Source organism: Pimephales promelas, chromosome 12 (genome assembly GCF_988280905.1).
Source record: "Pimephales promelas chromosome 12, fPimPro1.hap1.1, whole genome shotgun sequence".
NCBI lineage: Eukaryota > Metazoa > Chordata > Actinopteri > Cypriniformes > Leuciscidae > Pimephales > Pimephales promelas.
The window spans coordinates 29,927,617-29,952,700 of NC_142780.1; the positions used below are offsets into that span (position 1 = coordinate 29,927,617).

The following is a 25,084-nucleotide window of genomic DNA, read 5'->3' on the forward strand; positions in this document are numbered from 1 at the left end:
TCTTGATAGACAAAACGTGTAAGAGTCACAACTCTTTGTTAAACACAGATCTTATTTTTTGCCATTTTCCAAAAGTCTATGGGGAAAATGCATAGCTTTTCGATCAAGGGAACCCAAGCGCCGCTAGCTTCCGAGTTGTCCTACAAAGTGACATCATCACTTCGGCACTCTATACAGGTGTAAACGGGGTCCAAAACGTTTTGAGCTTGTCCACTTTCGACCACTTTCAGATATTGTCGAAAGCAAATTTGATCGGATTGCTTTCATAGTGTAGACGCTAATGTGATCGAATGCTTTCGAACGCCTACTATGGGAAGCGCGCGAGTCAGGTGGGAGTTAAACCTTGTCGGCTGAAGATCCAAGTTTGGTTTGAAGACAAAAAACATACCAAGCACAATGTTCTCTCATCGTTCCTGATTTCAAACACACACTTGCAGCTGTTAGAGCAGAAAAACGAAAGCTGTTCTCCGTATAGTTTTTTGCCGATTTCTCCAGGCGCGTTCATATGTAAATTGCACAAGCTTATTTTGTCCATTAGATCGAACAGTCTAGAAAAACCCATACATTTATCCGCCTATAGACCCTCCTCTTGAAGAAATCAGGACAGTAGTGATTGAAAGTGGACAAAAGAGTTGGATTACAACACCAGGTGTAAACGGGTATGTGTCTTGTGATCCGATCGACCAAAATGCATCTAAATACCAGGTGTAAACAAGGCCTATGAAGGGGGATTAATGGAGGTCTTATTGAACGATTTGACTTGACACCTCTCAGTCCTGCGGGTCCTGCTCGGGCATTAGTCATATCTGAATACAGTTAGCCTTAATGCTACTAATCCTTTTAGTGGCTCATCAATAGCTTTCAGATGTGAGATGCTAAATCTGAGTTGTTAAAAGTCCCCGGGACAAGACTTTAGGAGCACCGATCTGGGGTAAATTACCCAGCCCAAAAAAAAAAAAAAACACAGCAGAACAAATAAACAGCAGGCTGGAAATGAGCTGTCATGAGCAGAAATCATTTTCTGGCATGATGACTGACATCTCCTCGACCACCCGGGAAAATCCACGTCCACGGTTTTCATGCTTATTTCGGCCCGAGGTTTAGGCCGTCCTCACAATGCCAGGATGCTGAGCTGTTTCGAGAGAAAACAGAGCATGAATCATCATGTTCGGGGGTTTGGGCCGTGCACGAGGGTGGCGGGACAAACTGGTGTCCCCAGATGTGCTATTTAAAGACTGCCACCACCAGGCAAAGGAAGAAGCGGTTGTATTTCATTTCAAATGATGTCTTGTTCAGGAAGAGCGTGAGGAAATTAGTCTGGCAGGAAGCCACGGGGGTCCGAGTCCGACTCCCTTTCACACAGTAATGGCTACCGGGGCAGTGAAAAGAAAAGAAATTGAGGTTTTTGATGAAAACATTCCAGGATTTTTCTCCATATAATGCACTTTACTGGTAACCAAACAGTTCAAGGTCCAAAAGACAGTTTCAGTGCAAAGTGTTCAAAGGGCTTTAAACGATTCCAGACGATGAATAAGGGTCTCATCAAGCGAAAGAATGAGTTCAAGTTTTATAAGCTCAAATGGTCACCTTGCTCTGTTCTGTGATGCGCGTTCGTGACTCTCCTGTTCAAACTCTTTTATCAAAATAAACAAATCTTTTTTCATGTCATTTAGTTCATTCAACAAGCGAAATGAACAAATTGACTCTGGAAAAGATCCGTTCATTTTGATGAACGAGTTCGAACAGGAGAGTCACGAACGCGCATCACAGAAAGGCGATCATTTTAGCTTATAAAACTTAAACTCTGTTATTTTTATTTTAAATGAGCGATCGTTTCGCTTGATAAGACCCTTATTCATCGTCTGGAATCGTTTAAAGCCCTTTGAACAGTTTCCAGTTTGCACTGAAACTGTCTTTTGGACCTTGAACCGTTTGGTTCTCAGTAAAGTCCATTATATGGATAAAAATTCTGGAATGTTTTCATCAAAAACCTTAATTTCTTTTCGACTGAAGAAAGAAAGACATGGACATCTTGGATGACATGGGGGTGAGTAAATAATCAGCAAAAGTTTATTCAAAAGTGAACTACTCCTTTAGGGCTTGTAATGCTTTTGGGAAACGCAGCCCTGCTCTGTATAGACAGAAAAATACAATAAGGAAAATGACATTGCTTAAATGCTTAAATTGATCGAACTCTGGTTTATGTTGCTACAGCAAATATCCCAGCGTCTATACAGTAAGTGGGGATTACTATAGCTGGCTTTCAGTAACTTCCAGCTTATCAAAAGAGCACTTTTCTACCAGCTACTTTAAGAACACTTATAACAGAGAGGGCAGATCTGGAGAATTTCAGGCAAGATCACACAAACAGACACCCTTAAACACACACGCACTACTGCCTCCATCTCTCTGCCTCCTCTGTTTTGTTAAATAAACAAGGTTTTCTTATCATAAATGAGTATTTACTGCATGATTGGAGATAGATGCACATCCAAAAGTACATGTATACATAACCACTGTTATAACAGTATTCTGTTTAAAAGATTGAGGTCTGTAAGATTTTAAAAAGAAATCTCTTTTGCTCACCAAGGCTGCATTTATTTGATAAATGTATACTCTCAGAAAAAAAAGGTACAAAAGCTGTCACTGGGGCTGTACCTTTTCAAAAGGTAAATTTCTGTCCACTTTAGGTGCTAATATGTACATTTTAGGTGCTAAATATGTACATTTTAGGTGCTATTATGTACATTTTAGGTGCTAATATGTACATTTTAGTTGCTAATATGTACATTTTAGTTGCTAATATGTACATTTTAGTTGCTAATATGTACATTTCAGGTGCTATTATGTACATTTCAGGTGCTAATATGTACATTTCAGGTGCTAATATGTACATTTTAGGTGCTATTATGTACATTTCTGATGCTAATATGTACATTTTAGGTGCTAATATGTACCATTAAGGTACAGCCTTTAGGTACAAAAGTGTATCTTTTGAAAAGGTACAGCGCAGTGACAGCTTTTGTACCTTTTTACCTAAGAGTGTAGTGAAACAGGATTCTTTGATGAATGGAAATTAAAATCATGTTTAATCTATTACATGCATGCCTGCTGAATAAAAGTATTAATTTCTTTATAAATAAAACTTTCTAACCCCACAATTTTGAATTGTAGGGTAAAAATGTAATTGCATTAGATAATAAAATATTGAAACAGGTGGCATCTGAAACCCCATAAAGTGGCTTGACACTGCCTGTGTTGGTGTGTTTCCTTTTGAAGCAGGAAGTTTTGGTGGGACTTATGAAAGGGTTTGTGGCTTTTTAAAATAGCCAGAAGGCTGTAATTTCTGTCACAGCCATAAACCATTTCTTGATAACACTAGTCAGTGGCAATGGAAGATGGCGTTACGGGGAGGAACGTTCTCCACAGAGAGAGAAAGAGAATTTGACTGGACAGATAAAAGATAAATACAAAAAACATGCATATAGATGAACCGCGAGTCTTTTTTTGGTGCTTTTTCCTGGGAAAAAGAAAGACTGCCAATTTAAAAAGCATTTAAAGCGTCTCTATAGAGGTGTGCATTTTCTGTCATTACATTTCCTCAACTCTTGTTTTATATTCTAGCTTCAGACTAATTAATCAATTAACATTTTCACTTTGCTAGTAATTCCCTTAACATCAAGCAGGCACTGGTCGCACCACGTCCACCGGCCCTTTAAGACTAACAGTCACGTCTCCTTCACTTTAGTCTCCCGATCTCTTCTCGCCTCCCCAATTACAGCACTAATTTCCCTAATGGAGCATTAATGGACAAACAGGCTGCTGAAGCGACGAGGGAATAAAGCTCACTGCTCAGCACAAAGCGAGCGAACACAACACAAGCCTATTAGATTTCACAAACAATGGCACTGCGATGCCTTTCCCGAGAGACAAACATCTTCCAAGTAGCAGTCATGGCTACTTAGCATGCGGGACAGGAAAGCCAGGGCTTGTTTGCATGTCACGGTGTGACCTTGCTGCGAGCGGCAGCTATTGATTGTGTTCTCCACGTGCTCGCTGTCGTGGTGATTATCTGTGTTGATTTTCAAACGGCTGGTATCCAGTGCCTTCTAGTGCTTTGACGACCAACGAGTCGACTTGTGCAGTGTATTAGGAAAATTAACTTCATTGCCAGGTTACCATATCCAGATAGCCATGAGTGAGTCATTTTTTTATTGTTTTTATTTTTTTAAGACACATGGTCTCTTGAGCTGATATGATGGCTCGGGAGAGCTTTGAAGCTGTGCCTACTACTGAAAGATGAGTAGCTAGTTGTAAGATCTGTTGTATGGTTCTTAGATATTGGCATTGAAAAAGGGAGGGTGTCAGGAAAGACAGAAATAAAAGATCAACACAGTGGCGCCAACAAGACCCTCTTCTTATCCTAGTCATTCGCTCACAAGCAAACACACACACACACACACTTTCCATAGACGTATACAATGATTTGTATACAAACAGTGTATTCAAAATTCCCTAATCCTAAACATATCCATCACAGAAAACATTCTGCATTTTTACATTTTCCAAAAAAAACCATAATTTAGTCTGTCTGTCTATCTACTTACATATACAATAAAACAATTTAAATATATATAATAGTATAGTTTATGGTCTTTAACACCTGCAATAACACGTCCTACAAGTGAAGTCAGAAATATCATACCAGTGGCCAGTGGGAAACTCGATGATATCCATGTTGTTGAGTTATGACATGGGAAGGGGGTGTCCACATGAAAGATGACAAACAAACTGTGAAGTAGATTTGATCAGAAAGAGAAATAAAAGTTATTTCAATTTCAGTTCTGCATTTTATACAACAGAACTTGAAGTCTCATGTAAGTTTATTTTGAAGTAGTGTAAAGCTAATGACTCACTCTTCACTGCTTTATGCAACTGAATGAATTATGTGCATGCATAAAATAAATCATATACTGTATGTAGTGTAAAAATGATGTATTTACTTATGCTTACCCACTGTTTGGCATCGTACAGTATTGATCTGTTGTTATTTGACTGTCCATTCCAGAAGTTGGAGGGCACTTTAAAGCAGCTAAATGAATAAAAAGTCAAAATTTTGATTCAGTAAAAGTACAACTATTCACTTTTAATAGTACTCAGGTAAAGTACAGCTCCCCCATGAATTACATAAATAAAGTAAAGTAATGAAGTAAAGTACTTTATATCCCTGCTGGAGTGACATATCTGGAAAACATGGACTGTGGGAGGGAGGAAGGGGTGACGGACAAGTTCAACAGAAAGAAAAGAAAGCAGAGAAATGCAGCCGCTCTAATCTGAAGTCTGGCTCCACAAACAGTCCGGGTGAGAAGCTCCAGAGGTCAGCTGGACCTGGGATCCAAATCCACCTTCTCCGCTCCCAGATGACTCACACTGGAACGCCTTCTCTGGTGACATCATCTATAGAGATGCGAGAGTTAATACGTAAAGACGCAAACAAGCACTCAGTATGAGAAAATAATGTAGAGCCCTGATGTAGGGCACTGCAACCAGCGAAATACACCTCAAGCCAGATATAGCGCTACTGTTCTGGAAGAAAGAGAACGTATAGCTGATGGTCAACATATGAACCCTGACCCATGCTTCTCTGGCTCTGCTGCGCTGGGGTGAATTTAAAGGGGCCTGATAAGAACTGGAGCCAAAGAGTTGTAAAGCCGACTGTCTGTTTGCATTCCTCACATGTTTCAGTGCCTCCTTCCATGCTTAAACACTCACGCTACAACATACACATGCAACAGTCATACTGATCTATTAGGAAGATTGAAAGGGATGAAACATAAATCTTCCATTTGAAGTTGTAGCTTCTTGCTCGTAACTTAAGAAGTGGCGACAGCTGAATATAAACGGAAATATTAGCATCATAGATAAATTATGCTGGTTATGAAAATCAAACTGTAATAATGGTCAGAGTTAGCTATTCACTAATTTTAGTCTAAATCTGATCATTCTTGCTGATTTATCACAATTTTGTTCTGAGGCAATCCAATATGTTTGAATATCTACTGAACAGTTTATTACGGAAGCCCTGAACCGCAACATAAAAAAAAACCTTAAAAAAAAATATAGCATTTCGAAAGTAAAGTCGAAACGCTTCGAGAGTAAAGTCGGAACGCTTCGAGAGTAAAGTCGGAACGCTTTGAGAGTAAAGTCGGAACGCTTCGAGAGTAAAGTCGGAACGCTTCGAGAGTAAAGTCGGAACGCTTCGAGAGTAAAGTCGAAACGCATCGAGAGTAAAGTCGGAACGCTTCGAGAGTAAAGTCGGAACGCTTCGAGAGTAAAGTCGGAACGCTTCGAGAGTAAAGTCGGAACGCATCGAGAGTAAAGTCGAAACGCATCGAGAGTAAAGTCGAAACGCATCGAGAGTAAAGTCGAAACGCATCGAGAGTAAAGTCGAAACGCTTCGAGAGTAAAGTCGGAACGCTTCGAGAGTAAAGTCGGAACGCTTCGAGAGTAAAGTCGGAACGCTTCGAGAGTAAAGTCGAAACGCATCGAGAGTAAAGTCGAAACGCTTCGAGAGTAAAGTCGGAACGCTTTGAGAGTAAAGTCGGAACGCTTCGAGAGTAAAGTCGAAACGCATCGAGAGTAAAGTCGAAACGCTTCGAGAGTAAAGTCGGAACGCTTCGAGAGTAAAGTCGGAACGCTTCGAGAGTAAAGTCGGAACGCTTCGAGAGTAAAGTCGGAACGCTTCGAGAGTAAAGTCGAAACGCTTCGAGAGTAAAGTCGGAACGCTTCGAGAGTAAAGTCGGAACGCTTCGAGAGTAAAGTCGGAACGCTTCGAGAGTAAAGTCGAAACGCTTCTAGAGTAAAGTCGAAACGTTTCGAGAGTAAGGTCGAAACATTTCGAGAATAAAGTCAAAACATTATGATAATACAGTCTTCCATAGAAGTGTGTGCATTCATAACAGTGCGCGTTCATTCATAAAAGTGAAAAAATTAGAAATGTTTCGACTTTAATCTTGAAATTTTTCAACTTTAATCTCGAAATTTTTCGACTTTAATCTTGAAATGCTAGATTTTTTTTTTTTTTAGGTTACGGTTCAGGGCTTCCATAGTTCATTCAAGTATCCTTTTTTTCTTTCAAGAAAAAAAATAACAATAAAAGATGATCATTGTATAAAAAACAATGATTTTTTTATACTTCTGCCTTGTTTAGTTGTACTGGACTTTAGGCCTTTAGACTGCATAAATCAGAGGTTGGTAACCCAAACGTGCCATATTTTTGCCAAGAGTGATAGGAGTGAAATTATTACTGGTAAATCCTTCATACGCCTATTTACTTCTAACTGTATTTTTGATTAAATAAATGCAGCCTTGGTGAGCTGATTTTCTTTATTCTCTGAAATATGATATTAAAAGAATACAATATTTGAGCCGTTTTTGTCTACATTATGAAAGTCAATTGGAACCCAAAAAGGTCCTTCAGTGACACACAAAAAAAGTGTTCCTTCAGTGACACAATGACTGAAGTGACAACTATATCTTTAACAAATAAAAATGTAAGATAAATAATCTCTGGCATAGCCATAGTAGAAAAAGCAGCAGAGGAGAATTTATGGGCCGTTTGTGCACTTCATAGTGAAACTCATCTAAAATGCTTTAGAACTTTGAGATTCTGAAATATGTCAGGTTTGTGAAATGTATATAAAAATGCAATAACATCCACACAAATAGAAGAGAAGCAGTCTTGAATGCAAAGTTGAGAGGGACAGATCCTGTATGACCTATTATTCATTTTCTCTTTGGGACTTGTCCAGTTTCAGTCAGCTCTTTATGCTAGTTCATGAACTACAGCCCTCGTGCCAGGCTGGAGAAAAAATACTGTGAATACCCAAGTTGACATGAAAATAACCTCTCAGTAAAATACTACATCCGATTTCCCAGAGTATGAATGAAAGGGTTGCTGCTTTTACAAGCTACTTAATGATTGTGAGTGTTGCCTTAAACCTTTTGGCAACACTGTTTTGCTAAGGAACAGAAAGTTCCCTGTGTCAATAACCTTGTTAGAGCTCTCTTTTGTTCTGAACTTGACAGTTCATCAACAAGTTCGCCAGGAGCAAAAAATTGCTATCCCTCAATGGGAAAAGAGCCTATGCTTTCTTTTGTCAGGATAACTGAAAATATTTTTTTTTACTTTTAAAAAGAATAATTCACCCAAGAATTTGAAGATTTCAAGCTTAAAAAAGGACAGCAGACCACTATAAAAGTATCACAGATGCAAAAAAAAAAAAGCTTAATTTGACTCATTTACTAAATTGTACTCATTTTGACAAATGTATGTGACTGCCAACACTTTTAACCATAGCTCATCTGATTTATATTTGTTTTGCGGCAACGCATTTATGTGGCCGGGAGTTAATATGAACCGTTTTAACAAATAGGATAGCTGTCCAATCAGTAAAATGCATAAAGTGACCGGGTGCAAACAGGTCCAGTCATCAGGACCTGTCTATTGTGAACAACATTTATTTTCATGACTTATCATAACTTTAATTCTTTTGTCAAATCAAGATAATTAGTGGCTCAGAAAACATAATATTTTGAATTTCTATTAAACAATCTCATTCATTGTATCAACTCAATTTTTTTAATTACAATGAACTTACTTTAAAAGGATAGCTTTTGTATTATTAGAAAACCTGTAGTAGTTTCGAATTACCATGCTTTCAACCGTCATATCCCCCTGAGACAAGAAATTGATGTATTTTGTTTGTCTGAAAAAAATCCTAATTTTGCGTCATCGGAAGATTTTTTGGCCAGAGGCTAAAGACTACAATCAGTAGTAGGGTCCCGCATGTTCACAACCCATCTCACTCACAGAATGAACACATAGTGTCAGCCATCTTTTTTTGGAAGCTAAGCTAGCAGGCTCTTGTTCTGTGGAGAAAGCGGAGTAGTAGGGGTTACCATCCTCTTATTCCACAGTAAACATAATGAATGGCGACTGTAGAACGCAAAAGCCAAATCCCGGACATTTTGGGCGATCTCGAAACACATTTTCGGGCAGACTCATCACGGAGACTCACTAGTAGCCTATAGACTTGTTGTTTAACTACTGCGCTCTGTTACCGGTAGGCGTGGCCTCCTAGGGCAGCGTAGCAAGTGCATTCTGGGAGTGGTTGTCTTTCATCCACATAAGCCAAAATTACATTTTCTGGCTTTTCTCAGTCCAGAAAGCTCCAAATTCAAAAATAATTTCACATTTCTTCTACATAAATGACCCATTTTAAATACACATTCATCTTTCCAGAGGTGAAGTATCCCTTTAAAACGCAAGTAAAGGTTTAAAATTAAAAACATTTTACTATCTTTTTTACAGTAGGTTTAGTAAATAATGACAGTTTTCTCTTTCTCTCTTTGTGAATTATTCCTAAGAAATTATTCTCCAATTAGAGGAAGTCTTATCCAAAGCGATAAAATGTTTGAGCAAATAAAACATCAAATTGGCCTCCCCCACACTCAAAACTCTTTAAACTCACAAATGTAAGCTACTGAGTAATTAAAGCATTTCGCTTTCCACACTGCCCCGAGGACTTGGGAATCTGTGTTTTGACAGGAATACATTTTTGTCAATTCAGCACACCTCTGAAACCCAAAAAAAAAGAACACCTCTGAAACTTTTAACAGATATGTCCAATCATAAGAGTTAATTGATGGCTTTAAGCAGCCCATTCATTTTATTTCTGATGGTTACAATAGATGAACTTGTGGTATTACATTCATCTTTGTCATACAGGAAGATATGATTAGACTTCAAATGTTCTTACATTCATATGAATCACATTTGCCTCAAGGGTCAGGTTCACTTTCAGTAAGAACATAATCTACCCATGATTCCGGCTGTCATCGTTGCCATTGATGTATGGAATTATGCCATTTTCATAGATAGGAACAGAGTAATGACAGCTGAAGCTTTGGGAGGATCTGGAGCACAATGATGGAGCACACTTTGCACTTCTCTTTGCACTTTCTCACACAAAAGCACAGGTTTAAATCTCTTCTTCTCACCAAGGCCCCCAGGACTGGGCAAAGAACCTTGACTTTTGAGATAATCCATATGGACACTTTGGTCATATAATTGTGATCAGTTTAACATGACTAAATCCATACTGCAAAATAACACCTCAGGTTTTGAGAAGTATAAGATCTTTGTGTTTAAGCCAAGAACCAAATGTTACCTGCGCGTAAACTAAGCTCAGGTGATTTAAGGCTGACGCTGATGGAGATTATGTGAAATTATGGAAAGAGTGTGTTGCATGAGGAGAGGTAATTATGTCTGATAGCCATCAGAGAGGGGGGCGACCACAGGTCTCCTCTGTTAATCTCGGACCAGTTGTGGCCAATTAAAATCCCACCCGGCAGCCAAGACCGATGGAGCTTGTGAATTATCTACTACTTTCATCTGATTAAAATGGCACAGAGAAAAGCCGCTAATGGTTCAGATGTGATTCACAGAGGATATGCATCACGTACACACTCAAGCTGCACCTGCTGAGAATGACCACTTAGTATTTAAAAAGTCTTCATTTGATGTTTCAACTTCAAATGCAATTGATTTAATTAATGGACACTATCACAAAAATATTAAGCAGTTTTCAACATTGATAGTAATAAGAAATGTTTCTTGAGCAAATCACCATATAAGAATGATTTCTGAAAGATCACGTGACATGCGAGTAATGATGATGAGAAATCAGCTTTGTCATCACAGGAATAAATTGGAAAATGTAATAATATTTTACAATAATACTCTTATTTTTAATAAATAAATGCAGCCCTGTTGAGATCCAACCGACTCTTCCTGACCCCAAACCTTTGAATGGTAGTGTATGATTAAATATTGAACTATAATTTCAACAAATGTTTGAAAAACGCATTATTTTTTTCAAAGAAATTACTTTTAGGGTTGTCTGGGTGGTAACATGAACAATGCTATGTTCTGGGAGGTTGGCAGGGCATTGCTATAGTTTTTAAGTTGTTCTGGGTGTTTTATAGCACACTGATTTGCAGTTATAAGGTTGTTTTGGATGGTTAACAGGGAGTTGCTATGCAGTTGTTAAGATGTTCTGAGTGGAGTTTAGCACATTGCTATATGGCTGTTAGAGCTGTCATTGTTAGGGGGTTTTGGGTGCTAAAATGTTGAGTTTTTACGGTGTTCTGAGTGGTTTTTAGAACATTGAAATGATGAGGCTGTAAAAGTGTTCTGGATGGTTGCCAGGGTGTTGCTATGTGGTTCAGAGGGTGTTTTGGGTGGTTGCTAAGTCAAATATATTCTAGTAAATAATTTGCTCAGAGTTTTTTTTTTCCTGTTTTATTGTCTGCCAGGCAAAAAATATAAGTCTGATTGCTTAGAAATGTAATAGCACCATCATTGTTAACATCATTGATGTCCACAACACAAACAGTGAAGGTTGAGTTACAAGCTAAAAAAAGTGTAATGCTTAGGGGTTTGTTCAAATCCATAATCATAAGTATGAGCAGTAGTAATAGTTGCTTGCCAGAGTCAATGTTCTCTCTAAAGACATCACACATTCCAGAAGAACGTTAATGGTGACAGTAACTGTACTAATATAAAGATGCGTCATGATAAAGAGTCGACTCCTGTCTCCATTAGCAGCTTCATGAGAATCAGTCAGAATCACAAACTGTAACGCACTAATCCTAGCCAAATCCCAAGCATACTTGAGGGGCACCAGACTGCTGATTCCTGGGCTAATGGGTAAAATGAGGATGAGGGTACATTCCAGTGAAAGGACGGCCATTGCTCTTGGTCATGGCCTTCTCCAATCACCACCCTTTGGTGGAGTAATGCACGAGATAAGTTAGGGGTTAAAAGGCCTATTATGTCCTGTAATGCCTTTTGCTCACGCCATGGCCTCCAGAGAAAAGAACTAATGCTAAATCACGAAGATCTATATGAGAAAATGTTTTAAGCGTACTCGCGTTCATTCACACACAGAGAAATAAACACCTGACTCACAGGGAGGTTAAGGTGCTTGTGTGAGAACTTGGACGTCACAGGTTAACAAACACACCGTAAAGCAACAAGGTGGAGACAGGCTCCTCGTCGAGTGCACTTTTTTTTTTTTAACTCCCCCAAAAACGAACCGAGAGGAGGTTTACACCTTCTGGTACAAGGGACGTGTTTACACTAAACTAAAGCCTCCGCATATTTATTACCAGCAGCACCATCCCAGGTACTTAAGGGTCTGCGGACGGAGGGAGATCGGGAGAGAAAACAGAGCCGCCACTCTGTGCTCACTACTAATCCTCAGGCATCCTGCTCTGCTATCGAATAAGAGGGTCTGGATCAAGATGAGAATATATATATATATATGTGTATATATATATATATATATATATATATATATATATATATATATACGTACCTCGGTTTTGGGGTCATGGTTCGATAGGAGTTCGGTAAATAAGGAAAAAGCAGCAAATCCCCAATGCTAGGTTTCTTTTCATTATTTTGAATAGACAGTAGTGCAAATTACAATTTGTTCCACCTAGCGGCATGTTAGTCCCTTAGCTGGTGCAGTACAGCCTCCTTTAGTGTCTTAAGCACTATGGACACTTGCATAGGTAATATTTTTTGTAGTGCTGATAAAAAAAAATCAAAAAGTATCTGGTCACAATTAGCTACAAAATTGAAAAGTGTGTTATAAATGTAAAAAATAAACAGAATAATGAAAAATAAAGCCTGTTCAGAGATTAGTTTTTGCACTCTTGTAGTCTCCAGGGATTGGCACATCTGGATGATGTCATTTTTTTAATATCATTCTGACCATGTGATGGCAAAATGTGCAATCTGCATCAAAGCCTACTTCACCTTTCCATGAGGATGGCAACTACGGCTTCCCATTTCTAGGACACGCATATTTCATTACTGGACTGTGTGAGACTTCCAAGACACAAATAGGCACAATGCCAAATGATTTTGTCTCATAACAGTGGAAACAACACTTATCTGGTCATACAGATAAGAGTAAGGCATCTAGGGTCTATTTTTATGTGCGGACACTACACTCAATAAAAACAAAACATTGTGCTTTTGTAAAATATAGAATATAAATGATGCCGCTTTCTGCCATCCAGGTTTCCTTTCTGTGAAGTTTGAGGAGCGGGTCACAAAAATGAATCGAAACTCAGCGCATAGGCTACTTGCAAGATAGTCTCTTCTTCTTCTGCTCTTTTTCCTGTTGAGGCGGTTAGCAAAAAGCATTGCATTACCGTGCACATGCCCCCTTCTGGATTGGAGTGTGGACCGCCTGTGACTGACTGTATTCGTCTTCTGACACCGAAGCATGACATCCATACCGTGACGGTTCGAGGCGAATGCATGTAGCGTTATACCGCTAGTCTGTATTTTAGTATGCTATTTCAAACACTGCATGTGTGCGAAATATCAGCACTTTTACTATTGCGATAATTTACACAAGTTTGTAATACACATAATTTCCAAAAGGCTATGACATGAAGGGGTCATGTGACAAACCATGTTAGCGTTGGTGTCGGGGCACGGACGTTTCCAGAATGATTTTCATGAAGACAAACAGCCCCCTCTCGCCTCACACGCCTCTTCTAAGTATGCTGAGGAGAGCGCGAGATGGAGTTAAATGGAGAGAGAGATTGAAAGCGAGGGATGAAGATAAGTGGGACAGGATTAAGTTGTCTTGAGTCTGTCTGAGGGTCTACATGGCAGAATGGCAGCCGCTGAAGTGTTTATCAACAGGAGTCCTGCTCCGACGCTCTGTTTGTTTTCAGCTGTTTGCAGACAGCTCAGCAGTTCACACGCAGAGAAGATCAGGAGGGCGCGAGCTGCTTGATACAGTTATATGTCACTGACGGTGATATACGCATGCTCATATCTGCTGTTATGTGATGTGCTGTAGCTGTAGAAACACTTTAAAGTCCCCAAGAAAGTTTAAAGGGATAGTTTACTTTGAAATTATTTTTTAGCTTACCTCAACAGCATCCAAGATGTAGGTGTCTTTGTTTCCACAGTATTTCAATTTCGATATTTTTAGGTCAAACCGTTCTTGTCTGTCAGTCATATAATGGAGGTCTATGGGGTCCTCCTCAAAGAGCATGCACAGAGAAGTCCAAATTAAACATGATTTAATGACTCGTAAATGGAAGTACACATTGATGGCCTAAGACACGAAACGAGCGGTTTGTGTGAGAAAATGAACAGTTTTTATATTGTTTTTACCTCATGTAACCATAACCACGTCCATGAAGGCGTGGACGCTTTGGTCTGCGCAAGCGCCGGAAAGCCCCGGAAGTGTCTTAGGCCATCAATGTGTACTTCCATTTACGAGTCATTAAATCCTGTTTAATTTGGACTTCTCTGTGCATGCTCTTTGAGGAGGACCCCATAGACCTCCGTTATATGACTGACAGACAAGAACGGTTTGACCTAAAAATATCAAAAATGAAAATACTGTGGAAACAAAGACAGCTACATCTTGGATGCCCTTGAGGTAAGCTAAAACATATCAAAAATTAATTTCAAAGTGAATTATCCCTTTAAGGCTTAAGGCTATAAGCTAGTGTGCTCCAAAACAATGACAAAATCGCATTTAGAATATATTAGCATTCTCTCACTTCCGCCAATATGGATCAACAATTTTGATGACATCACTCAGCACTTCAGCTTCTCGTCACATTGTCTGTCCAATCAAATGCTCTGTAGAATCTACAGCGTCCCGCCACCTACATTATAAATAGACACTGAAGCTGAGGCTCAAATCAGTCACTTGTTCACTTGTATTTTCTTTATGGTGAATAGCAGATAGTGCACTACATAGGGGATAGGGAACGATCCAGACAGTGTAAATATGCTTTCCATTGGGGTGAATGAAGTCTGGTTTCACGCGAACCGTCAGTCTAGCAGATCTTATGAGCAGACCACAAAACATATGAGAGCCATTTGAATTCTGCACAAAATCCTATATTCTAAAGCGATACGGAAACATTTAGAAAGATTCATCCCTGCGAGTAGAAGAGATAACAGGTGCCAAACACCAACATAAGTTACACAATTTGCAAACTACACATCCTCAGCATGATTATGATCACTGTTTTGCTTTAGTAACAGTTTCATATTAAATTTAAAAGGGGGTAGACTAATCTATTAGACTGTGACTGTCATAAGCTGAAAAATGCAACTTTACCAAGCGCAACGGCTCTGGCTGAGTTGAGATATTGGCTATTTAAAAAAAAGAGGAGGAGCTGCTCAATATGTCCCGCCCAACAATCAACATGCAATTAAAACTAACCGTGGGAAACCTCACATCAAAACAAAAACAGACAAATATATATATTTTTGACTTTTTAAATGTGCTTGTTCTTATTTTTGGATGAGACAGTGGTTTTATACTCCGTACTAACACTTATCTGCACGGATAAAGCAACATGCAAAAGCAAAAGGTGAGTTACCAATGACATTGTAAAACAGGGATTCCCAAACTTTTGACCTAAAAAATTGCTTACTAAATAAGGAATTGTCATTAACAAATAACTTATTACAAAAGTCAATACCAAAAGTTATTGTTAAAATTTCAATAATTTAACAATGTGCATGTTTATGGTTCTCTGACGTCGGTTAATGTCGCATGACCTAAAGGTTAACAAATAAAGTATATTTTTGATTTAATTATATTTATATTTTTTTAATTTACAATTTTTTTTAGCTTTTTGTTTACCCCAGGGGGTTGATAAATTAATCATTTTTTGAGTCAATTATTCATTTATTCCACAGCTTGTCATTTGACATGGCAACTCAATGTAAAATAAAATAGCTTCATCTTTATTTTATGCACATGTGCATCATTGTACAACGTCCAGCATTTGTCAAAAGTACATTTATTCACTGCTGTATGCGTAAAGCTTTTAATTACTTACATTTTAAGCTGTCAGGCAGCAGACTGAAGTCTCTTATCAATGGTGGCCCTTGCAGTGGTCTGGGTTTCTGGTCCTGTGGTCAGCATGGACAGTGTCCATATAGTGGCATCGGCCCTGCTGGGATAAGAATGGCAGCGGTGAGGTGAGGTGAGGGATGATGAAGGTGACAGGATCCTGTGTGAACTGGCTGATAGAGGAAGCTATTCCTGCCCATTCCCACAGACAGGCCCAAAAAACATACGCATGGGTGTCAAGAACGGCGGCAACACTGCTGACAATGCAGAAAGTGACAAGTGTGTTTGCTGCCACCTCTCTGAAGAGGCACAGCAAGGCCCTCACGTGTGCATTCATGTGTACATGCTCTAACAGACATACACACGCACCGCCAGCAGAGCTGATGCTGTGGTCTCCAATGGCTGTTCTATGTAACCTCTCAAACTAATTTAATAGAGGTGCTGATGGCCTTTTCTGCACACTTTGATCATAAAATCTGTAAGGAAACAGAACAACGCACTGACAGGAAGACAGTCACCATGCGGCCAGTCGATCGCGTGTGTTTGTGTTTTGAGAGGTTGTTGATTCTCAGCATCAGCACCTTTGAACTCTGCAAATATTGCATTTACACTTTTGGGGTCGGTAAGGTTTTAAAACATGTTTTTGAAAAGTGTCTTATGCTCACCAAGGCTGCATTTATTTATTAAAAATAAATACAGTAAAACAAGTGATATTATGAAATATTATAAAAACATATATAATTATTATCAGTGTTTAAAGCAGTTGTTCTACTTAATATTTTTGTGGAAACCATGATACACTTTTTCAAGACTCGCAGGTATGACGTCAGAACCCAGAACACTTATTCGCCGCTGGTTCCATCAAGATTTTTTCGTATCGGGGTTTAATAATGGGGATTTTTGATTTATGTGTAAAATAAAGCCTGTGGTAAACATAATTTGACTATACTTTGACAATTTGTTCTACAACCTAAACTGCACACATTCACACCCCAAGCTGTCTATCTAGTTTTACAACGTAAATCATAAAAAAAAAACACACCCATAACGAAAACGTGAATTTTGAAGCAGTTGTTCATTTTTGAAAATGAAAACTAGATAGACAGCTTGGGGTGTGAATGTGTGCAGTTTAGGTTGTGGAACAAAATGTCAAAGTATCGTCAAGTTCTGTTTACCACAGACTTTATTTTACTCGTAAATGGAAAAACCCCATTATAAAATCGCATAGGAACCAGTGGCGAAGTGGACTTCCGGGTTCTGACGTCAAACGTGCACCACTCTATAACATTAGAAATGTCTCTTCTGTCACTTCTGATACATTTAATGAGTCCTTGCTAAATTAAAAGTATTAATTTAATTTTTTTTAAATCACACTGATCCCAAACATTTGAATATTTTTTTTTCACCGTTTAAAACTGACCTCATCTTGTTTTTAATACACAAAAGTTTCTAATGCAAGATTTATGCCCCAGTTGATGCTCTTTTCTATTTTCAGTTCTGCAATTTGCACTAGAAAAACAAGGAGTGACATGCTTTGTCTGGCATTGAACTCGTGGTACAAGAGAATGGATGCGCTGGCAGTGCGGGAATGAGCTAAGTGATGTTTCACTCTTTGCCCTGCCTTTTTGCTTTCGCTCCCAGTGTCAGCCGTGGATAGCAGCGTTCTCTCATTCAGCCAGTCTGTGGACAGATCTTCAGCCTGCAGACAAAACATCGTCACCCATCAAAATTGACTGCAGCGGCCATGCCTCTGCAAGAGACCGACGGGTCGGTCCCTCTTTGGCTCGGCTCAAACCCCCAGCTCCGCTGACAGCTCCTGCTTTTGTCCATCACTCAGACCGCCACAAGCCACCCCTGCACGCAAGCCAAAGCGCAAACAAGAGGACAAAAAGAGAAAGGAGGACGCAGATATAAAAGCCCTCCCCCTGGCTTCCTTTAATCCAATTAGAGGGCTGTAAATTTGATTGGGGCCCTGAGAGTGTGCCTTCAGCTGTCCGTCATTAGCGAGTGGTGAGAGGGGGCTCATACCTCATAGCAGAGGTAAAGACTGAGATCTGAGAACAAGGAGACACACATGTGAGAATGGAACCGCAAAGGACATGTTTGGATATTGCAGTGTAAGGAAAAAATCTGTATAAAAATGGAAAAGATGCATTATAAAAAGTTGAATGAAAAGGTTAGAAACCATTACCAAAACCAATTTTTTTTCCTCATTTATTTTTGTTAATTATTAATAACAAATAAAAGCAAAGCGAAGAAAAAAAGGAAAGCAAAGAAAACTGAAGCAAAGTAATATATATATATATATATATATATATATATATATATATATATAGGCATAAAGTATAAAGTGTAAAGTAATCTTTACAATATATATATATATATATATATATATATATTTATTGTAAATAAAGACTTCTTTAAACTTTATACTTTATGCCTGAAAACATTTTTTCATTATTTTTTTATCAATTAATAAATAGCAAAGAAAAAAGGGAAAGCAAAGAAAAACAAAGCAAAGTAAATAAATATATATATATATATATATTGTAAAGACTACTTTATACTTTATGCCTGAAAACATTTTTTTTACTTATTTATTTTTTTTAATTATTAATAACAAATGAAGCAAAGCAAAGAAAAAAGGAAAGCAAAGAAAAACGAAGTAAAAATAAATATATATATATATATATAGGCATAGTATAAAGTGTAAAGTAGTCTTTACAATATATATATATATATATATATATATATATATATATATATATATTGTAAAGAAAGACTACTTTAAACTTTATACTTTATGCCTGAAAAAATGTTTTTCCTTATTTTTTTATCAATTAATAAACTAATAGCAAAGAAAAAAGGGAAAGTAAAGAAAAACAAAGCAAAGTAAATATATATATATATATATATATATATATATATATATATATATATATATCTTTATATATATATATATATATATATATTGTAAAGACTACTTTATACTTTATGCCTGAAAACATTTTTTTACTTATTTTTTTTAAAATTATTAATAACAAATGAAGCAAAGCAAAGAAAAAAGGAAAGCAAAGAAAAACGAAGAAAGTAAAAATAAATAAATAAATACATATATATATATATATATATATATAAATAAAAAGTCTTGTTTGTGTGGGCAATAATAGAAACTATTAAAAAATAAACAAATAACATCTGTAAATTCATCAGTTAAAACCGTATCAATTAATTACTACAATTAGTCGTAAACCCAGCTATTTAAGCTGCATTGAATTGAATGCAACAATATAACATTTTTATGGATATTTTTAGTGTTGACCACTCGGACAACATAATGCATGTCAGTTATTGTAATTTTGCTTTGCGTATTGGTCACAACATCGCTTTATATGGTAAAAATAACTGAAACACAAGGCCTTCGTTATCATAGACTTGCATCACTGATTTCGACTTGATTCTCCGAACTAAAATGTAAAAATCAGAAACAATACAACTTTGAAAAAATAAGGTCTGCCATAGACGAGTATACTACAATAATACGGAGGTGATTTCAGCTATCTTGTTAGTAAAACAAAAAGAACCGATCAACATTCAACGTAATTTCTCCTTTGTCACACGAACACATGTGTCTCAGAGTGGCTTTGTTGGAGCTGGTGGATTATGGGGGTGGCGCTGGACCGAACCTCGGACGCTGCGGTAACCACGTTTACTTGCCGCACATACAACGGGACAGCAGGGCCCTTTCTTTAGGTCATTGTGTAATTATTGTGTCAGAGCTGCATTAGTCTGATGGCTGTCACAGGCCTGTCCTCAAGCTCTTAGGGTCAGACTAATGGATGTAGTTACAGTGGTCGGTAAACAAATTGACTGTGGAATCCATACAGGAAAATAAAAAGAGAGAGAGAGACCGAATGAGCAGACAAGAGTTAAACAATAGAGAGAATGACAGGAGGATGGAAAAAAAGGAAAAGGCAAAAGAAGAATAAGCAGGAGGGAAGATGAAACAAGAAAAGACTCAAATCAATAGAAGTCTGCGGGATCAATAAGAGCTACATTTTCATCTGTAACAGGATTGACTCTCTGCAACCTTATAGAACTATTCCCAGTGCATATGTTGAATAGAGGGAGTCCTGCCCTGGGGACGTGACTGACAAGTCTCAGTCATTTGACTACAGTTTGATAGGAAGTGTAAAAAAAAACTAAACAGATAAGCAGAGCTGTGCCATTTATGAAACTAAATTGTCCTGGTATGTTTATTATTTTTATCATATTCACCATAAAATAGGGAATACATGCAATAATCGTCATTATATGTTAAATAAAAACAAAAAACGGTGGTAACATATTTCAGTCATTTATTAAGCTATATAGTGACAAAATGTGTTTCTTTAACTAATTTTTTTTTGTGGACAACTTGCTGTAACTACACAAATTTAAAGGGTATAGTTCACCCAAAACATGACAATAGACTTTATTCTCATCAGTGCCATACTCTATTTTTAACAGAAATGAAAGCGAGGCTGTGAGGGATAGACGTATATATCTTCGGTGGGTTGTATACTGTTATTTAATCTGTGTGTTTGGATTGTTCTGTTGACAAAACACTGCAAAAATAACTTTCCAAGAAATTTCAGTTGACAAAATTCTAAGATCTAAGATCTTTATACAGTTTTTTACACCGGATGCCTTTGAAAACACGGCAAGTCTATCCCTCACAGCCTCGCTTTCATACCTGTCGTGGCGCTGTTCTGAATAAGGTCTATGTAATAATTATTTACTCACCCTTATGTCGTTCCAAACCTGTATTTTTCTTTCTTTCTGTGGAACATGAAAAAAAATATTCTGAAGAAAATTGGCAACCGAACAGTTTCTGTACCCATTGATGTCCATTTTATTTTCAATGGTAATCAATGGGAAGCGAAACTGACAACATTCTTCAAAATATTTTCTTTTATGTTCTGCAGAACACAGGAATCCATACAGGATTGAAACAAGTAAATTATGACAGAATTTTTTATTTTTTGGGTGGACTATCCCTTTAAGCTACATGAGTTTGATCAACACTATCCCACGACCAATTCGTATGAATTTGTACGAGTGATTAAAAAGTGGCTAACTCGTACTAATTCATACGACCTCACTCGTACGATTTGTATAAACTCACGTGATGGGTAGGTTTAGGGGTAGGGATAGGTCATTCGTACGAACAAATTGGCCAACTCGTAAAATATGTACCATTTAGCAAAGATCTTACTAATTTGTACGAGTGAGGTCGTATGAATTGTTACGAATTAGCCACCTCATAAAATTCGTACGAATTGCCGTGAGATCGGGTTGGTTTGACTCACTAAAAATAAAAACTCATAAAATATGTACGATTTATCAAAAATCATACTAATTCGTACGAGTGAGGTCGTACGAATTGTTACGAATTAGCCACCTCGTAAAATTTGTACGAATTGCAGTGAAATCGGGTTGGTTTGATTCACTAAAAATAACCTGTTCATAGCAAGAGTAATTTGGTTTAGAATCAGATTTGATTTGCTGTGTAATATATTGATTCACTAAAAAATAACTTACCAGATTTATTTGTGCAGTAAATCAGGGTTGAGACTTGAGAGGTCTGCATAACAAAACTAGCAATAGCCCAAACGTAGCCCATGACCATATCCCAAATATAAAAACTCAAAATATGCATCTCCATAAAATACATAATACATTGTTATGCAAATTGGAAACCACCACAAACATAAAATATTTTCAATATTTCAAGCACTGCAGTCAAATATAATTTATGCAATATGTCAAACCTTTAACCCTCAAGGGGGGAAATCGAACCGCGCCACAAAAGCCCAACTTGGCATCCCTGCAGGAAACAGACTATAGGTTGCTTTTAAACCTGCCAACAGACCAACAAACCAGATGTTAAGCCATCGTAAACCAGCAGGGTGGATGAATTGCAAATTCAGAATCACTGTGAAAAGCTTGATAAATACACTTGTGAATATGGCAGCACCAAGCTGATTACTATCATTATCTGAATTCTGAATAAGAATTATATTATCCATATCAGAATTCTGAATAATAACTGGTGCTTGGTTCCCAATTGTATGATATGCATATATATGGGATCTAATGGCTCACAGTATTTGTGCCATAATTAATATCTGCAGTGTACAGTACTACTCTCCACTAAGGAAATCACAGATACACTCACACTCTAATCTCTTATTGGCTGGCTCCTCTCAGACTTCTCTTTTATTGTCTGGCTGCTCCCGATGAGAACCAATAAGCTGAGGCGGGCCTGCCCCGAACGTCCAATAGCAGACAAGTCTATCGCCACAGTCTGGGAAAACAAGCCTGTTTCCACTTTCTCCGTCTCCTGTGCTTTTCTTTCTCTTCTAGGCCTCTTTCTTCTTCAGTGTAGGTATTTGTGGGGACAGCGAGACTGGACAGGGATTAGAGCGTGCAGCGCTCGTACATTCATCATCGACCTCATGCTCTTCTGATCTCGCTGCTGAGAGACAGTGAGGGAAGATGTTCAGAGTCAGGAAGGTTTCTGCTAATTAAAGAGACATGTAAAGAGAGGTCGTTTTTAATGCACCACTTCGTCTGACATGACCTGCTGGTTTATGAAAATCTGCAGATGTCATGCATAACATACAGTACGCTATGTACTATTTTGTACCCATGCTATTTTTAAGGTTTAAAAAATAAGGATTTTTTTTCCTGCTAGTTCAGATTTCTACTTGCTTTGTCAACATTTTCATTGCTCCAAAAACGATTTTTTTTTTTGATATTTTATAATTTACAATACATTCATACTTGTAAATAATTAAATTATCTTAAAAATATATTAATTACATTTTTAAAATCCTTAATATAGACAATCCAGGGCTCAATAGTATGGATTTTTTTTGTATATTGTATATGCATTTGTATATTTCTCTACATTTCTTCTTGCACTGTCAAGAATAGCCCAAAATCATATAAAAATTATCTCTTTATACTTGTGAATATTTATGCAATTTTTCATCAAATGATGTTTTCCCTTAAAATAGGTATAATTATGCATTTTAGATTAAACACTATTCCGAAAACTAAAAGACAACCATATATTCATAAACACTTTGGTGTTTGGTGTATGCTGGAGATAGTAAATGGTGTATGCTGGAGATAGCAACGAATCAAATATACAAAAAAAAAAAAAAAAACCAGCAAATGTGATTGCGCTGAAAAGACAATAACTTATTAATAAAATATTTAGTGCAAAGCAACTTCAGTGCATTTTGTGTCTGGCTGAACTGGATTGTGGGTGGTTAGTGAATGAGACTATGCATTAAAGAAGTCCAAACGTTTAGTGAATTCACCCTTTAGTACCATGTCAGAGATCGGTCAAGAGCAGACACCAAGTCTCATCCAATCAGTCAGTGACCCCCAGACCCCGAGCCAGTGGAATCTGGAGTCAGGAGCCAAAGTTAATCCCTGGCTCTCATCAGGATCTCGAAAGTTGAGCTGGGCAGAGGTAATGTACCATGGTTGTGTGTCTCTCTCTCCATGCACTGACATATGACAGAGCAGCAAAGAGCATCCTCAGGACTCATCTCCATAGCCCTAAATCACCCTAAACTTAAACAAGACATTCCGAACTCAAAGCCTTTTCACCACAGTAGCACCACAGAGCAGAGGGAAAAATCATCACGTCAGATTTTATCCATCATTCCCCCTGACACCCATGCATTCTTCTCCTGTCAATGATGGAATCACAGTCAACATTCGTATGTTGCTTAGAACAGGAATTTTTGACAGGAAACCCATAAATATGACAATCCCCTTGCAAGAGACCCCCTTCCTAAAATATAAAAATGTTTATTCTGAGTGAGACAAATATTAACAGCAATATTCACAACTAAATTAAAGGGGCTATAAGTAAGAACTGTTATGTACTGTATAAATCGCTTTTTAATTGCCAATGTGTAAACAGCTTGTGACAAAACTTCCTATGAAAGCCTGCACATAGATTGATTTTTATGTGAAGGACTCGGGATGTTATTGCCGTGAAAATCCAAAGGGTGTGACGTTCTCTTCTGAGAATCACCCCTCCTAAAATGAATGGTTATCCAATGTTCAGGATAATGCCTGAAAGAGCCATTCTGTACTGTACTTGATGTATTCAAGTCAGAATTAAGCTATAGTCTTAAATATACTTTACAATCAAACTATCATAACAGTGTAATTTTAATGACCTAATCTGTGCACATGATGCCAGTGAATTGAAGAGCTAGCACGGAGCCATATAGCTACGATCAAATGCTTTCTTAACTTCTGTTTTCTCACAACTGTGATTTTTTGTTTCGTGTTTATTTGGTTTTTGACCAAAAAGCAACTTCAGCACGAGTACACCAGGGCCTTGAAGCACATTCACGCAGGTAGTTGCTGGCTGCAGTTCACGTAACGGCCACCGGTGTCGCTAATAACAATGGTTTCTAAATTCTACGTTTAGTCCCTTAAAAATGTATTTTACAAAATCAAATGTCTATTATATTGTCTTTTCAATAAAGCAAATAATTAAAATATTATCTGGAAAATATTTAATTTTTGTTACCTTTTTATTTTATTTTTTACAAAACTACATACAGACTTTATTTAACTTCAAAAAGCAGAATTAATCAGAAATAATATGAAATTTGGTTAAGGTGAATGATTAAAAACTTTGTCAACTTTTATTTGGTATCATAAAGTTTAATTCTAAAGAACATATATCCATAAACTTTTTGATACCAAATAAAAACATATCCCTTCCTATAAGAGACAAGTGAAGGAAAGACACCTAAATTAACTAATTGTTATAAGTAAATAATTATATTATTATATTGTCATTTCACTAAAGTAAATTAAAATTTTATCCGGAAAATATTTTTTTATTAAGAACAACTTGAGTTTTACCTGCTGCACCCCACCACCTGTCTGATTTCGTGTTTTCCACAATTCCTTTTAATAATGTAAAGCTGTTTCGTTCATTGGCCAAAACTGTTATCTCTTCTCTTAACTGTTAGCAATTAGTGAGTGGATAATGGGTCCACAGCCACACCAGACACTCT

The 25,084-nt window shown here is 37.5% G+C and overlaps 1 long non-coding RNA gene across 1 annotated transcript in view; it reads right to left on the reverse strand.

Annotated features, from left to right (window-relative positions):
- The window catches only part of LOC120462227 (uncharacterized), a 58,877-nt gene that overhangs the window by 16,270 nt on the left and 17,523 nt on the right, over positions 1–25,084 (reverse strand). The window contains exons 2-7 of the long non-coding RNA XR_016145779.1: positions 22,201–22,500; positions 21,794–21,882; positions 15,967–16,083; positions 5,219–5,457; positions 5,014–5,092; positions 4,706–4,791 (exon numbers count right to left, since the gene is read on the reverse strand). This is a non-coding gene — a long non-coding RNA (uncharacterized LOC120462227). The remainder of the gene's footprint in view (positions 1–4,705; positions 4,792–5,013; positions 5,093–5,218; positions 5,458–15,966; positions 16,084–21,793; positions 21,883–22,200; positions 22,501–25,084) is intronic.